This window comes from Tympanuchus pallidicinctus, unplaced genomic scaffold, assembly GCF_026119805.1.
Source record: "Tympanuchus pallidicinctus isolate F22 unplaced genomic scaffold, pur_lepc_1.0 scaffold5, whole genome shotgun sequence".
Lineage (NCBI taxonomy): Eukaryota > Metazoa > Chordata > Aves > Galliformes > Phasianidae > Tympanuchus > Tympanuchus pallidicinctus.
The window spans coordinates 7,814,596-7,830,339 of record NW_026294769.1 but is presented as its reverse complement, the minus strand read 5'-3'; the positions used below and the strand labels follow the sequence as shown (position 1 = coordinate 7,830,339).

The 15,744-nt window shown below is 41.9% G+C and overlaps 1 protein-coding gene, 1 long non-coding RNA gene and 1 other non-coding gene across 8 annotated transcripts in view; 2 read left to right on the top strand and 1 right to left on the bottom strand.

Annotated features, from left to right (window-relative positions):
- SEMA5A (semaphorin 5A) overlaps nucleotides 1-7,867 on the bottom strand; it is a 314,761-nt gene extending 306,894 nt beyond the window's left edge. For 3 of the 6 annotated variants that reach the window (XM_052703888.1, XM_052703894.1, XM_052703895.1), the window contains exon 1: nucleotides 7,401-7,543. The gene's annotated coding sequence lies outside the window, so the exon portion shown is untranslated. Of the gene's footprint in view, nucleotides 1-6,587; nucleotides 6,692-7,400; nucleotides 7,544-7,781 lie in introns of those variants that run through there. The other 3 variants (XM_052703890.1, XM_052703893.1, XM_052703891.1) reach the window with 3 other exon arrangements.
- Nucleotides 7,868-7,957: 90 nt separating this feature from the next.
- Nucleotides 7,958-12,850, top strand: LOC128091023 (uncharacterized). Its single transcript, XR_008211183.1, has 2 exons — nucleotides 7,958-8,163; nucleotides 10,809-12,850. It is a non-coding gene; the product is annotated as an uncharacterized LOC128091023 (long non-coding RNA).
- On the top strand, nucleotides 10,651-10,719 carry LOC128091651 (small nucleolar RNA SNORD123). The gene has a single exon (XR_008211494.1). It is a non-coding gene; the product is annotated as a small nucleolar RNA SNORD123 (small nucleolar RNA).
- Nucleotides 12,851-15,744: the final 2,894 nt, after the last annotated feature.

The following is a 15,744-nucleotide window of genomic DNA, read 5'->3' as shown; positions in this document are numbered from 1 at the left end:
AATCATAGAGTGGTTTGGATTGGAAGGGACCTTTAAGATCATCTAATTCCAACTCTCATCTATAGACAGGGACGCACACCTCTAGACCAGGTTGCTCAAAGCCTGGCTCTGAGTGCTTCCAAGGATGGGGCATCCACAGCCTCACTGGGCAACCTGCTCCAGTGTCTCACCACCCACACAGTAAAGAATTTCTTCCTAATATCTAGTCTAAATCTACCCTCTTCCCAATGCTTCGTCAGGTTTCAGTAGTAATAGAGTTTTCTTGACCTGATTTATGGCTACAGATGCATCTTTAAGGTGTCAGCATGTACAGAGAGCATGGAACAAAACTGTAGTGCCAACTGGTTTCAAACACCAATTTCAAAATGATCAGTGTTGGCGCTGTTAGAAATTCAGAGCTTACAAAAACATCAGGGTTCTTGAGAGTAGCAGGAAAAAAAAAAAATTGATACCTTTTTAAATGGACTTTTGCATGGAGAATGCTGAATCTACCAAAAAATAAAAAAATAAAAAAATAAATCAGTAAATACATATGATCATGAACTCAGTCTGATTTCAGTAATACACAATACATAAGTTAACCTCATTAATTGTTCCTTGCAAAGAGAGTTCTCTACATCTGAAGTTATGGAATTGTATTTCCTTGTATTCAAGTTTTAGTAACAAATCCCTGCAACAAACAAGTACTCTTTAAAAATAAATAAATAAATGAAATGAAATAAAAAACCTTCTGGGGAAAAATAAAAAATTACAACACACTTCTCTAGAACTGAAGTCAAAGAAGAAGCTCTGTCAACAGCCATCCTATAAAAAGACAAATGTTTTCCTGGGAGACAGGCAATCCATTGTGGACAACACATTCATATGGACTCTCAAAGGAAAATAATGCATTTGCTCACATTATTTTAAGAGCATTTTATGATTTCAGGTTTGAGAGATAAATACAAAGACTCAAGACAAATATCAGAATTAAGTGTTAACCAGTATTTCAAGATAATTTTTCTTCAAACTCTGATACTGATCTCTTTAGCCTTCAGTTTAAATACATTTTCAAAACAATTTTCATTTCCAGTTATAGATAAGAGAAAAGAAATTGAACGTTATTGTAAAAGCCAGTAGCAAACACAGTTGTAGAAAGGATTTTGAAGGAGCAAAATAAGTTCCTCTGCCCAGACCATTAGTTTAATTTATAACAACAGAGACACACTGCAAAAAGAACAGTGATTCAGATGTAGAGCCCAGATTTCCCTTTCTGCTATTGCTGCTAGCTGCCATTTGTGGTTTTTTTTCCCCTCACTAACACCAGATAAAAAATGATGCTCAGGCTGCACTGCTTTGTGTTCATTAAAGCCTTACCTAATCTTGAAGTAAGGAGTCAGAGCCTGTGCTGTCCAGAAAGCAGACAAAGGAAATTTGGAAAATCCTGCGGACAATTCAGATAAGTCTGTAGACCCTGACCAAACTTTATGGTAAGTCTCCAGAGCTCACATTAACACCTCTTTGGGACTCATACTCGCATCCATCAAAATAAGCTTTTCTGTTCATAAACACCAATTTCCTCGCCAATCACATGTCCCTCTATCTGTATGCATGACCTCATGCCTTTGGAAAATCAAAGCAGGTTTTCAGAACAGTTATGTCATTTTATGTTACCAATTCCAGCAGCCTGTACCAGAATCCATTATCATTTTTCAAAAGAGTAAGGTCTGACAGACAAGCTGTGGAAGACTGAGCTCCAGTTTTTAACAGATTATTACCCTGAATTTCCTTCTTACTGACACACTCAAGGGCACTGTAATGAGGCACTGCCTCTCAGGTACCTCAGTCCTCACAAGATCAGTTTATGCTCCTGAAGACTGGCATACATCTAGGTCTCAGTCCATTTGCAGTCCCCACAAGAGAGCCTGTAGCATCTTAGAAAACTAACTTAAGGCAAAAGTTTATCAACAGACTTAAAATTACTGGCAAAATCCCCCAGGATTCTTCTAACCAGTCCTAAAAGTCATTGTTATTTGAGGAACTAAGCAGAATTCTTATCCAAACACATAGTTCTCCTCTCCTCTTCTTTCTTCTACAGCAATACTCATTCCACACCCTCAGTCATGCTCAAAGAGAAAATATATATGTATATTTTTAAGAGGATAGTTTCCCTAATATTGCTCACAGTATATCTCCACATGAAGAACTACACTGGCACAACCAGAAGGACCTAGAAGCCAACTGAGAGGCTTAAAGACCCAGAATTCCAAAGGATGACAACAAACTGCAACTCTGTCCTACACAGAGTATTTCCTATCTATAACTGTCTGCCCTTGGGGAACACAGTAGCCAGTGTTTTTCAAGTCACAAGGAGAAGCTTTTATTAGAAGATGAAGGTTAAAATGTATTAAGATTTTAGCAAGCAAGAATCAGGAGATAGATTTTCAGTGTCAGAAACAGGTAGAAGAGATACCACATCATCCTTCACTACTTAAGCATCACAGTTAGCTCATAAGGTTGGCTGTTCAGATTCCACTTTAGGACTATATACCTTGAAGAATACATTCAGAAAACTATTTTCTCTTTTCCTTTCCAAAGTTGAAATCCCAATTTTTTGCTACATTGTGAGCCCCATGGTACAGCAATGGTCAGTACAAAATTAATGCTAATTGTAATTAGATACACTTATTCCCTCAAAAACATTCTTATTAGGTATTTCAATATCATTGCTTAGGTTGAAAAAGTGAGCAAGGAAAAGTACGCCCTGGAGCAAGAGAAACTAGATAAAAAATAGAATCCCACTATCATTTTTATAACAACCAACTATAACACCACATAACCCTATTCTTTTATCAGAGTAAGAAACAGAACAGATGTAACAGAAGAGGATATAGACAGCAGAACACAGACGAAGTAACACGCTGGCCCTGATAGGAAGCCCAGCATAGAGAACAGAAGTCATTGTCTATGGACAACATCCAATCCCTTTTCACAGCCTTCAATTTTGACTCTAACATGATTTAAAATAAATAAATAAATAAATAAATAATACTGTTGTGGTTTAACCCAATAAATAGCCCAAGTGTTACAGCCTTCCACATGGTCTCACACAGTATGGAACAACCCTTGGTCTAATTCAGGCACTGTCCTGGCTCTACCCTGCCACATGCCATCATGACAGCAGCTCTATCTCGCCAAACAACTTGGACTGATCCCCAGTGTGTGCCCATTACTTAACATAAAACAGACATAGGCATATATTCATCACGGTTTCAGCTGAAACCAGGACAAAGACACACCACACAAGACAATACACATAATCTATCCACTTGTAACTAGTTAAGTCCAGGAGTTTCCCTTCAAGTACTCAATACTGGCCCAGTTTCACTTCTCTTGGACGGGGTCAGCAGAAAGGACTTAATTCCATACGCCTTCCCTTGCGCCAAACCATTTCAGCAGTGTTCATACAGTGCACTTCAGAAATAAGGAGCTGAGTCAAAGCAAGGCCTAGTGGGCTTCTACTGAAAACAGATCACTGAAATGGTTCAGATTATGAAGGAGAAAAAAAAAACAAACAAGCAAACAAACAAAAAACAAAAACAACACACACACAAAAAAAAAGAAACAAAGAGGCAGGAATTTCCAAATTTATCCTGGAGAAAACAAAGCACAAAACTACCACCTGAACATTTTAAAAACTACAAGACAAATATTCATTCAGAGTTCACAGCAATAGAAAGAAGAAGCTCAGGAAAAATCTTACTGTGGGCAGAAAAAACAGAGCCAAAAATACTAAAACACTTGTACTTCCTCTCTTGGTATATAGACTTTACTGTTAAATCTACTAACCATTCTTGACCTGCAGCTAAAGCTAATTCTAATCTGAAAGTATATTTCAATAGTGCTCTGATCTTCTACCTAGAGTAGTAATTCAGAGGAGGAAGGCAGAAGAGAAAGGAGCTCAATTTTCACATTTAGAGAAGAGGTGGGGTAAGGAAAATGTGAAAACTCCATGACTTGCAGTATGTAGAGCAATCCTGTAGGCATCACACACACTCCAACTCATTCATCACATGTATTTTGTAAAGCCTAATACAACATCTCAGCAGCATTTCAGCATTCCCTAAGTCATCACTTCTGTAAGCTTCTTTTAAACCAAGCAAATACTGCTAGTTGGCTGAACATCATTGTTTATCAGGCAAGGCACTCGAAATTGACAAATTATATATCAAAGATTCACAGCTCCTCAGTCAAGATCCTCCAAATGGAACAGCAATTTCCATGACATAACTGGAGTTAGCAGAAACTTCTGACATGAAAACACTAACCTGTTCTTTCAGCAATGGAAAATCCAACAATTCTAACATATGCTGGAGCTTAGAGAGAAATCTTGATCTCAAAATCAGGGAAATAAAGAAAAATGCATCTGTAGGAGTTCTCTACACTGATGAGATAGACAGAGAAGTGCAGCCAATGTGTTGCTCAGAACTTGACTTTTCCTAAAAGAAATCACTCAAATTGTTGATGAAGACAACTTCTGAAAAGATAGTTTTAAGAGTAGAGCTAAACCAAATAATTTCACAGCAAAAACCTCTGGACAGATTTCAGACTGATACTAGCATTCTACTACTACCTCTGATGACCATCAGCTCCATTCTGAAGTTACCTGACTTCCTGATACACTCTGGTATACCTTTTCCTTTCCAAATGCCTCCCAACTAGTGATTTGTTTTATTCATGTATTCATACAAAAACACTGAGTACAAAGATAAAGAGTTTGTTTATACGGCAGAGAAGTGGATTGCGTCAAAGTACCACAGAGAACGCACAAACGCCAGAACAAATACATTAATAAATACAATAAACATTAACAGATTTAAATGTGTTGTATTTTGGAACATAGGTTTCTAGTAAAACCAGAGCAAGACATTAATCAGACTGCAGTTTTGCAGTTATGAACTTGGTTTACGCTAGCCACCATCCAGATAAAAGCCAGGCAAGCGTGCTATCCTTCAGTGCAGTGCAGCAAAGATCTTAAACCAATAAGTGGACATGGTTACAACAAGATCTAAGATCTAAGGTTACAGTAAGATCTAAGAATTCCAACCTTTCATGGAAACGGTTTTGGCTGCACCTACCCTGAAAGAGCAGCGGGACTGACAGGCTGCAGGGATTGCTGCAGAGAGCAGGCTGCCACCTGGCAGCAGCACATCACAGCTGCAGCCCCGTGCTAACACGAGCTCACCTCTCACAAGGGATGAAGGCTCTGTGTCACCAGAGGATCAGCCTGGAAATGGTTTGATCCAAAAAAGCTCATTCTTTTGAGACGGTGACAGAAGCTCTACCAACTCCAGAACATCAATCACCAAACATCTAGGCAAAGTTTCATAAACCAGATGCCAAACTGCTAGCCAAAATTTTGTCATCACTGCATAACAAATGATGGGATACCGCTCTGTGCTAAGTGGGATGGATCACACACACACCCCTCCCAGCGACTAACAGCACACCTCTGAGCAATGACTGCACCATCGTCTGGCCTTACTGCCACTGTGTCACCATACTTGTGCCATTGTGTCCAGCACTGTGGCCCTGGGCGTGCAGGAAAGGCTCTGTTCCCACTTATCACAGGAACCTGGAGCCCTTCACACAGCTCTGCCACTGAAGCTGAGGTTGGAGGAGGCTCACATTCACTATCTGCAATTTATGGCTTGTAATACAGGGTTTACTCACTGGAAAGTAACGAACTTCAGTCAGCAGTAATTCTGCATGTGTATGAAAGTACACCAACACAAATTCAAATCCACGTGGTTCCCCTAAGACGCTGGGGAGAGGGAGAACAGAAAGAAAAGAACAAAAGTCCTGCAAGCAGCAGCAATGCATGGGTACCCCCTGTTGCATGCCTGCCCAGCAGGAAATCAGCACCACAACCCTCTCATAACCAAGGTTTATGGATCATTACTTAGTGCACAAGGACTCCTACTACCTGGAAGTATTTTAAGAAAACAGCACTGGTTAAAGATTAAAAGCAATAAGACACTGCTGATAATAGCACCTTCAGCATTCTCAGTCAAAACAAAACCCGGTTACAACATCTCAAGGAAGGAGCAGCACAACTTAATTTACATCTCTTAGCCGAGAGCAACGTTTTGTTTTGTAGGAACTGCCGCCCTCTGGAGCCTCAGCTGGCAGCAGGACCTCCCGCAGCTCTTAAGACAGGGAAAACGAGAGCAACCCGGCGGTGCTGAGAGTCATGAAGTCAGATCGGCTTTACCTGGCTGGAGAGGAAGGTGGGAGCACAGCACACCTACCCACGAATCTTCCATATCTCTCACCAGGCTGTTTGAAAGGCCATATCTTAGCAACGCGCTCGGACTAAGTGCCCATCATAGTGCTCTCCACGAAGAGAGGCAGCATCACCACTTTTGACACTTCTCCGTTAGTCAAACTTTGCTAACCCAGGCAGAACATTCGTTCCAGTATCAGCCCGAGGATGCTGAAAGGGCTGCAGTAAAAACTGCGTGCAGTTTCCACGGTTAAAATCCTAGTCTGACTGAGCCCTACGGCTGGACTAGTGCTGCACTAACCTTCACAACACGCATATTTACCTCCAATTAAGAGTGTTCTGTTAGCTTCCGGAAATCGCAGCTTTCCAAATTTCCTTAAGGTTGCTGGAGGATACCGCGATACGGTTAACTTTTCAATTTGGGGATATTTCCTTCAGCTGTAACCGTGCACACCCACACGAGCCCCTCCTGCCGACAGCAGCGGGATTTGAGGAAAGGCCCCCGGTGGAGCTGGGGGCCCTTCCTCAGACCCCACTGCCCACAGGATGACTCTGGGCACACTGTCACTGCACCAACCTCACGTCGCACGCTTAACCTCTGGAACGACACGGTAATGCCCAATAGCTGTCACTCCGCCGTTAGAGCGATCCTCTCAAAAAGAAAACCATTACCCGAGCTGTCTCCTGCGTGATTACAAAACGATAATGCGAACTCCGCACTTCAGAAAGTGCCAAAATAGGGTTACACCACAGATACGCGCCAGTCCACTTAAACACAGCGGCAACAGAAGCGCTTTGGGAGTTCAGACCGGGCGGCAGGCAGATGTCCCGTAGTCCGTACAAACACCGCGCTCCATCCCCGCTCTCCCGGCAGCACCTGGCCGAGAGCAGCGCTAGGGATGCCGACTCGGTTTTCCTCCTCCGCGGATACTTTCGGAAGAGAACACGGGCAGTGCCCGAGGAAGGGCCGTCCCGGCGGCTCCGCTCCGCCTGCCCCCCAGCTCCCCCTGCCGGCCCCCGGCGCCCACCACCCCCGGGGCATTCGATCTCCCAGAGACTGTCGCGAGAAAGGATGGAAGCTCCGGGAACGCTCCTCGCACCGTCCCGAGGGGAGAGGGACTGGGGGTGGTGTTACCTGGAGGCTCCGCTCCGCAGGTCAGCCCCGAGCCGCTGCCGCCGCGCCGTGCCCCGCTCCCGGCGCGGCGCCACCGCCTCACTCCGCCATGGCCGCAGCGCTCCGAGCCGCCCGCAGCGCTCGCTGCCACCAAGTTCGAGGCGCGGCAGCGCGCCCCGCCGCGGGGGCGGAGCGGCGGAGCCGGGGCGGCCGCGCGTCCCCGGCCCCGTCGGTGAGCGGCTGCCCGTCCCTCCCCCCTTCGGGCCGGCGGGGAAGTTGCAACTGGTTGAGCAGCTCCGAATGCGTGCTTGGGCTTAGGATGCTTGGTCTATTTTTGTTGGTTTTTGTTTGCTTGTTTATTTGTTTCTTTAAAAAAATCATTTATTTATTAATTTTACTTACCACGGCCCAAAAAAAGCATGCCTTGGGGCTTCTCCTCCCGACCATAGCCGGGCCGCCCCAGTACAAGCACAGCCAATCCCGGCGGGCTGCAAGACGGAGGAAGGAGGAGGAGGAGGAGAAGGGCGAGGGGCAGCCACGCGGAGCCGCGGGCGCGGCAGGTGGGGGATGGCCCAGGGGGCGGAGGGCAGCCGACACCGCCCAGAAGGCATCAGAGCTCCGGCTCCAAGCCGGAGCGTGCCTCGAGCATCGCTGTGGAAGCCCGCGGCCGCCCCCTCCCGAGCTCCGAGCCGTCCCCTAAAGTTTATTTTTAGCCCCCGGAAAGCGCTATAAAGGTCCCGCAGAGCGAGCGGGACTGGGAGACGTGGCATCGTGCTGCCTGCAGGTACGTACCAGCGTCCCCGTTCCCCTGCATGCCCGCCTGTGCCCATCTGCCTTAGAGCCGTAGGTTGTTTCTGTTCGTCCATAGATTGCAATGAATTCCATCAAAGCTTTTCTTTTTTTTCTTTTTCCATCTTTTACGGCAGCATTTCCATGTTTCTGCTACAAAGCGCAGCACTGCCTTGTTTGCAGCACGACCTCCCTCTGGAAGGAGGAAAGCTCTGAGAGTTTATTAAAACAAACAGAACCGTGGAGCTGATCCACGCTGGAGTAATCTTATGGAAATATGCTTTAATTAAAACAGCCGGAATCAAAACTTCACTGCACGCCAGCACACTGTGGAGCCAAATGGCCCCGAGCACCCAGCTCTGGGGAGAGCGTCACTTTGGCTGCGTGCAAAAGAAACTTCTTCAAGGAGAAATGTTAAGGAAAGTTTGTGATTACCATTAGAAACGAAGCCCAGGAATTTGCAGCATTCTCACTGATTGTTTGTTGGGAATAATAATTAAAAATTTTAAAAAATGGAAAGTTCTGAAGGGGGGAATTCTTTACTCATAGGGCAATGAGGTTCTGGCACAGCTGCCCATAGAAGCTGTGGTGCCCCATCCCTGGAAGCACTCAAGGCCAGGTTGGATGGGGCCCTAGACAGCCTGACCCGGTGGGTGGCAGCCCTGCCCATGGCATGGGGTTGGAACTGGGTGGGCTTTGAAGTCCCTTCCAACTCAAACCATTCTGTAATTCCATGATTCAAACTTTTTTTCCATTGCATTCATGTAACCCTGCAAGTAAAGGCCAGTGCTTTAGTTGTAACACTGCTTCTCTGTAAGAGACATATTTTTATGGAGCAACACTTACCTATGAAATTTTGCTATCTCAATGCCCCATGTTTTGCTGCCTTTCTGATCCTTGCTGCTACTGATTCTCAATCCCTCCTGGCAGCAGAACAGACTTGGGATGTAGGGCTGGCAGCTCACACAAGCCGTCAGGCAATGTGGTTGGAAGAAGGGGTGCACAGCACCTCCAGCCCTTGGCCAGTTTGGTGAGAAGCCAGGATTCAGCTGCTCCCTGTGGGGGCAGGATGTAAGGAGTGCTGGAAAGCAGCGGGAGTGAGGGGGACTTCCATCTGTTTAGGTAGAAAAGCCACAGTGTGAAGGAAGGTCTGTCTTCACACTGCCCGTCAGGAGTGCCTTGGATACATGGCTCTATTTCATTATTTAGAAAAACACTGTCAGATACTGTGAGCCTGAAGTTTAAGTCAGGTTAAAAAGAAGGAAGAGGGGGGAAAGAAAAAGAAAGGAGAAGATAGCTTCAAAGTGAACCTTGAGCCGTGCTCTTTGCTCATGGTGAAAAACGTAGTTTGCTTCATGATTACAGAGTTCAAAGGTTTTATTTTATTGGCATCACATTTTGCTTTTTTCACTCCATTGAAAACACCAGTTGTTATTTTTTTCCATCACATCAATCTGCTGCTCCAGGAGAAACTCTCCTGATGGCCAGAAACTTTCTAGAGTACACCAGCAGGAGCACAGTGCATGCCAGCAAGCTCCCCTTCCTGAACTAGTTCTAAAGAACCCAACTTGGTGTCTTGACTGCACCTTGCTTATGTGAGCTTGCTGCCAGTTCAATCACTGTTTCTTCCCTCTTTCCCACTGAAACTCAATAAAGCATTGGGGTGGTGCAAGTCCTCACCATTCCCACCTGCGTTCAACATGGTCATCCTCCAAGGCTGAATCCTCATGAGTCATCTGTGTTTAAATGTCAGGGACTTGTGATGGTGTTACGTGCAGAAATATGGATAGCTTCTCTATCCCAGGAGAGCAGGTGACCCAGAGGATTGAAATTTGCCATCCTCAGGTGGTTCCAGCAGGGCAAAGCTGTTACAAATCAGGACAAGCCACACTGCAGCTGTGTATGCTGAGCAGTGCATTCTCTAGTAGCAGGCACTGCACAAGATCAGACTGAGCAAAATTTTATTTGTCTTAGCAAAAGGCACCAAGGCAATACTTACTTTAAATCATAGAGAAATAAATGTCAGAGTTGCAAACTTTTTTTTTTTGTCAGATTGTCTCCCATTATGTGCTGCATTTAAAGGTTACACTGTTTGGTATCTGCAATATTTGTGAGTTAGGAACAGCAAGATTCTAAATTACTTGACTTTTGAGAGCTAGATGTGCTTCTGATGAGTTTCTGTTTACTGTTTGTGATCAAAAGAAAGAGTAAAGCAGTATTTCTTGTGATACTTGAATGGTTAAGTTGCGTTATAACCAAAATAGTTTAATTTTATAAATGTTTAAGGTGATATTTTCAACACAACTACATAACATAAGTAAATGTGCGCTTGCATTTATAAATGTGTTCCGTTAACTCATTTTGGTAATTGCCTCTTTCTTTTCATTATAGTCTCAGACAGATAAGACAGTTAAAGGAGTTGTTGTATGAGCATTAAATTAGGGCTGCCTAACTTGAAGTCCCTCAACGCAGTCAGATATCTGGTGAAAATGATGAATTCTGGGGTGCTGACTCATGTGATCTGAAAATGCCATCCATTTCCTGATTCACCTTCATGTCTTCTCTAGGAAAAGAAGAATGTTTACAATGAATACCTGCAGTCAAACAATGTTTTGTGTGCTTGTTTTTTTTATCTTTCAGCCACTTCTCTGAACTGTTACCTTCAAAATGAAGAGAACAAAGAACGCCTTGGAAAAATCCAGTCGTAACATCTGAGGAATAGAAATAATAGGAAATACTTGTAAGGTCAGAATTTGGATGGAATTTATGGAAAGTTACAAAGGGCCCTATTACAGTTGAATCTAGATTTGGGAATTTTAATTTTATACTTAATAAAGATATCAGTGCATCTTTTCCTCTACTTTGGATGATAATGCATTCTGCTGTCTTCAGCCTTGCACAACTTTCTTATACCAACTAACGTACCTTCAGCTTAATTCTTTAGTTGTTAGACCTAAGACACCTCCTCACACCAAGCTAGAGCATGAATTTAATAAACCATTTGTTGTTCCTCTCTGTTTGATGGTCCATAATTAGAAATATTAGAGCCCTGCATTTCTAATCCCCAGCAGAACAAGTGGCATTTGACTAAAAGGTATACAACCTTATCACCTTATCACTTATGCCAAAAGTACATAATATCGAGCTCATGTGCACTTAAGGCTTTCTGTGCTAAGTAGAGGTGATACTTAGCCTAACTCCTACATTTGTAGAATTAAAACATGATAATTTTTAGAAGAGTTCTTACTTAACTAATTGTGTAGACATCATACGTGGGTAATATTTCTGTGACACTGATGTAGCATTAAGAGCCCTAAGTCAAATTTTGTCCATGAAAACATACAAAACAGTCAGTGAGTGCCAGACAATGAGAAGTACTGTGTGAGAAGAGACAGCACCAATGGAAGTCTAATCCCTTTTTCCTCTGTTGCCCATACACTCTGTTCAGTTGCCTGCAGAGAAAAACCTAGGTGGTATTATTTACAACTGATCTTTTTAGGCTAAAACTATTAAAACAAAATGCCAAGCAACTTGAAAGTTTCTATAGAAATATTGATAGGCAGACAAAAGAGAAAAGAAATTAAAGCTGATGATTATTTATCACTGAGAAACACACACACAAAACAGCCTTTTGAGTTTACTTTCCTGATTTTAAATACTAAAACATGCACCTCAAAGTCTGTTTTTCTGTCTTGCTAGTCTTAATTCATGGCAGAACAGACCAATAGTAGTGTAAGGAGGCGCCTATTTCATTCTAGGTTTGAAAGGAAACCCAACAAGCAGCTCTACAAAGTTGGTTTTTTTGTTTGTTTTTGTTGTTGTTGTTTTGCATCCTGGCACTTCTGATTTAGTAGCTGCTCCTCCTGTCTGCGTTTGAGGTCAAACATTTAAGTGTTGAATAAATGTAAGGGAGGTTTCTCTACCAAGTATCATTTACAAGAGCAGATGCTGCAGGCTGTGAATTAGGGATAGTGGATATTAGTCTCACATCATCTATTGACTGCTATTAAAAACCTTGTTTACATCTAATCCCTGCCCCAAATCCCTCCCATATGGTACTCAAGTACCAATTTCTTATGTTTTCCAAAGGTCACATATCATCAGCACCAAGAAAAGACCACAGGTCCTCTGACACAGCACCACCACTGTGCAAAATCTGTGTTGAGTTAAACTCTCTACAGACATACTTTCAGCTTTTATGCTGTGCTTTGTCCCAAAGTGGTGCTCAGAACAAAGGCATTCCATTTCCTAAGCAGTTGAAAACTTAGCTAGCAAAGTAAAGTGCACTTATTCATTGCAGGCAGTCCATTTAAATATGCATAGCTATCTTCTATGTGTTTCTTCTATTTAAATAATCTGCATAAATCAGCCTGCATCGTAGCTTTGTCAGCTGCTGATATTCAACAATGAGAGGAAGTAGAAAGCAGTAGAATTAATATCCACTGGGTGATCGTAGTTCCGGCCTAACGTCGGAGTGTTTGACTAATTGATTGCCCTTAGCATTCTGCTAACAACAGATGTATGGTATGAGTTAAATTATTAAATTTATATTGCTCTTATTGCTTCCCATAGCCTGAAACAGTTGTCATTATTGAAATTATTTAAATCAGAAACATTGTATTCAAAAATGTTTTAATTGATTTTCTTAATTTTTGTTAATAAAAACTGCTCTATTAAAAGTACTGTGGGATAATGATTTGTAGTTTTGGCTGGACACTTGAAAACATGAAGGGGATTATGCAGGAGCAGAACACCTACCACAGTCATCTCCAAGAACTCAGAATCTGATTCTCCACAATCAAAGTTTCAGAAAATAAGCCTCCTTCCAAAAGGCTTGGCAGGAGGAGGGATGTTCAGACATACTGCCAAAGAGCAAGAGCTTTTGTTTCTTTGCAGTTGCACAAACTCCACTGAATCATAATTTTATTTTCTTTTTTCTACATAATGAAACTTGGAGTTCATAAAAGATCAGGTTAAGGTAAAGAAACTGAAATTAATGTTAACTGTGTAAGTCTATCATCATGCTTTAAATAATACCAGAAGATATCAAAAGGAGACCAAAACTACAATGTCTACCTCTTATCTCCAATGGACATCCTCATTCAGAGAGAATAGTGTGTGCACTGACCTTTTAAAACAAAATACAATTGGTCACATTTACGTCTTTTATCAGATATACGTTCACAAAGACTTTAAAGGTGGAAGTTTTTGAAGTAGTACAATTACTATGCATAACAAAACCATAAATGAAATACTCTGCATAAAAATGTCAGCTGTGGACAGACAGTCTAATTAAAAAGACAATATGAAGCAAGCAAGAAATAAATAGGAGCTATATTGCTAGTGCAATGCTAGTGTTATTCTGATAATTAATTCCTTCTGATACCAAGAAGAGTGTTATTAATAGGACTCTGTCAACAAGTAGGGGAAAAAAAATCTTGACTCCTGTTTTTGTTGAGATAATACAAAAATTAACAATTCAACCCAAAGCCTCCATGCTTGCCAACATACACAACTTTTGTCAAAAATGGACCATGTATTATGCTCAAATGACACAGGAACTTAGACCACAAGATGGGAACTAATTCTGAAGTTAAGGACTATTCCTGAAGAAAAGTCTTCCCAAAGCCATTCATTTTGATCACTTAGTAAACGTAGACATCCAGTGCAAAGAGACAACATGATGATTCTGAAGTATGTATGTGTAAGAGAAAAACAGAGCCACTGGGCATTATAGATGACTGGCAGCTTCTGGTTGGAGCATCATCAATCATCTAGTAAAAAATCTTTGCATGAAGTTGTGTGTTTTCTCCATGACCCTGAAGCAAATGCAATATCATATCCACTGCATGTGGAAACAGGCAGATTCACGTGAAGATCTGTTGAAGCCTGCATTTCCAAAGCTGTCATATATCCAAATGGTGAAAGATCCTCCTGCTTTCAGTACACGATATACTATACTCCTATATTCCTCCATCCATAAGGTTCTTGCTGACTTCCCGCCCTTCCAACCTTCTATATGAGTTTGGCCAACCACTAGACACTGCTTGATTATGGACCAGTGACACCCAGATACCACGCACACTGCCTCTATAAGTCTGGTCTGGGGCAAAAATGTGGTCTGTAGCCCAGATAGAACCACAGGTTCAGGGATTTCAAAGCTCATTGGAGCTTGACTGTAAGCAAATTATCATTTTTTGCATCCAGGATAAAAATTGCTGCTTTTTAAAATCCAAGCACTATTTTTATAAAGCAATTTCTTTGCTGTTTTTCTTTCTTTTTGTTTGTTTGTTTGCTTTCTGTTGTTAATTTCATAAATCAGTTTTCTGAAAATAGAACAACAAAGCAAATATCTGCATGTATACCCAAAATATAATGAGAAAAAAAAAAGGCAAATAGTTACAATCTGTCACCATCTTTACTCTCCCTGATTCTCCTTCTGATTTGTAATGCACCATTGTAAAATGGTGAGGTCACCAAAGCCAGGATTTGCATATAGCATACTCTCATATAAATAACCTTTTTTAAAGGTAAGTGGTGTCAGTGGTCGCTCTTGAAGGAGCAAAGCACGGAACAGCTCCCAAACACAGATGGACAATTTTGCTGCCTTTTTGCTGGTTCAGGAAGTTCAGAATAGGAACTCAGGTTGGGTCAGTATTCACTATTGGTTTTCTCAACTATTCAAATTGTTAGGGTTTTTCTTTTTGTTAGAGAGGGAATAGATGTGCTATGACTTGGGGCAAAAAGCACGAATGGGAACAGTTTTTTTGTAACCATTTGCTTTCAATCTGCTGCTGTGACCAAAAGAAATGTGAACTGGCAGAGTACTGCTGTTAATATAATTCTATTTTGCAACAGCTGAGGAAATGACAAAATTAAAATAACTTCCAAATACCTGTATTGAACGTTTAATGGCTGAAGTTCCCAGGATCAGCATGCATGGAAATGAAATGGGGAATGTCTAAGCATTCTTTACAGCAGATTTACAGGAAGAGCCTTGCAAATGACTAACTCAACAGGGTTTTTCCTCCTTGCTAGATGCGATAAAAGCATCTAAAAACATTTTGAAGTTTTGGTTAAGGGCAAATATTTGGCAGAGATTGTTCTGACTTCTCTGGGAGAGAGAACAGGTTGTATCATTTCTTAGTTGATGCTACCAAAAGTCTTTTAAGATAATGAAGTGCCTTTTATTTTCTTAATCACTAGTAAGATCTGCAATTAGGGGAAAATCATAGGTACAGTAAATAAATAGAACTCAAAGCCTCCACTGTATTCAGTGACAACTTGAAGTACATTGCAAGTCTTAAAAGTGACACAGTGTGAGAAAGTACCTTCTAAGACTGAAGTAATTACATTCTGCTTGGAATTCTTTACGAAGAAACTGACAAAACAAAATTCAAATGCATTCTGCATACAGCAGAAATGACAGAAGAAAACAGGATGGAAAGACTTAAAGAGTGGCAAAATACTCTTCGGATTTGTTAGCTGGGATGCAGAATTTGCTCATCTAATTTAAAACGATATCTTTCCTTTCAGTTTTAGCATTCATATCACTTATTCAAAAATACAGATAAAT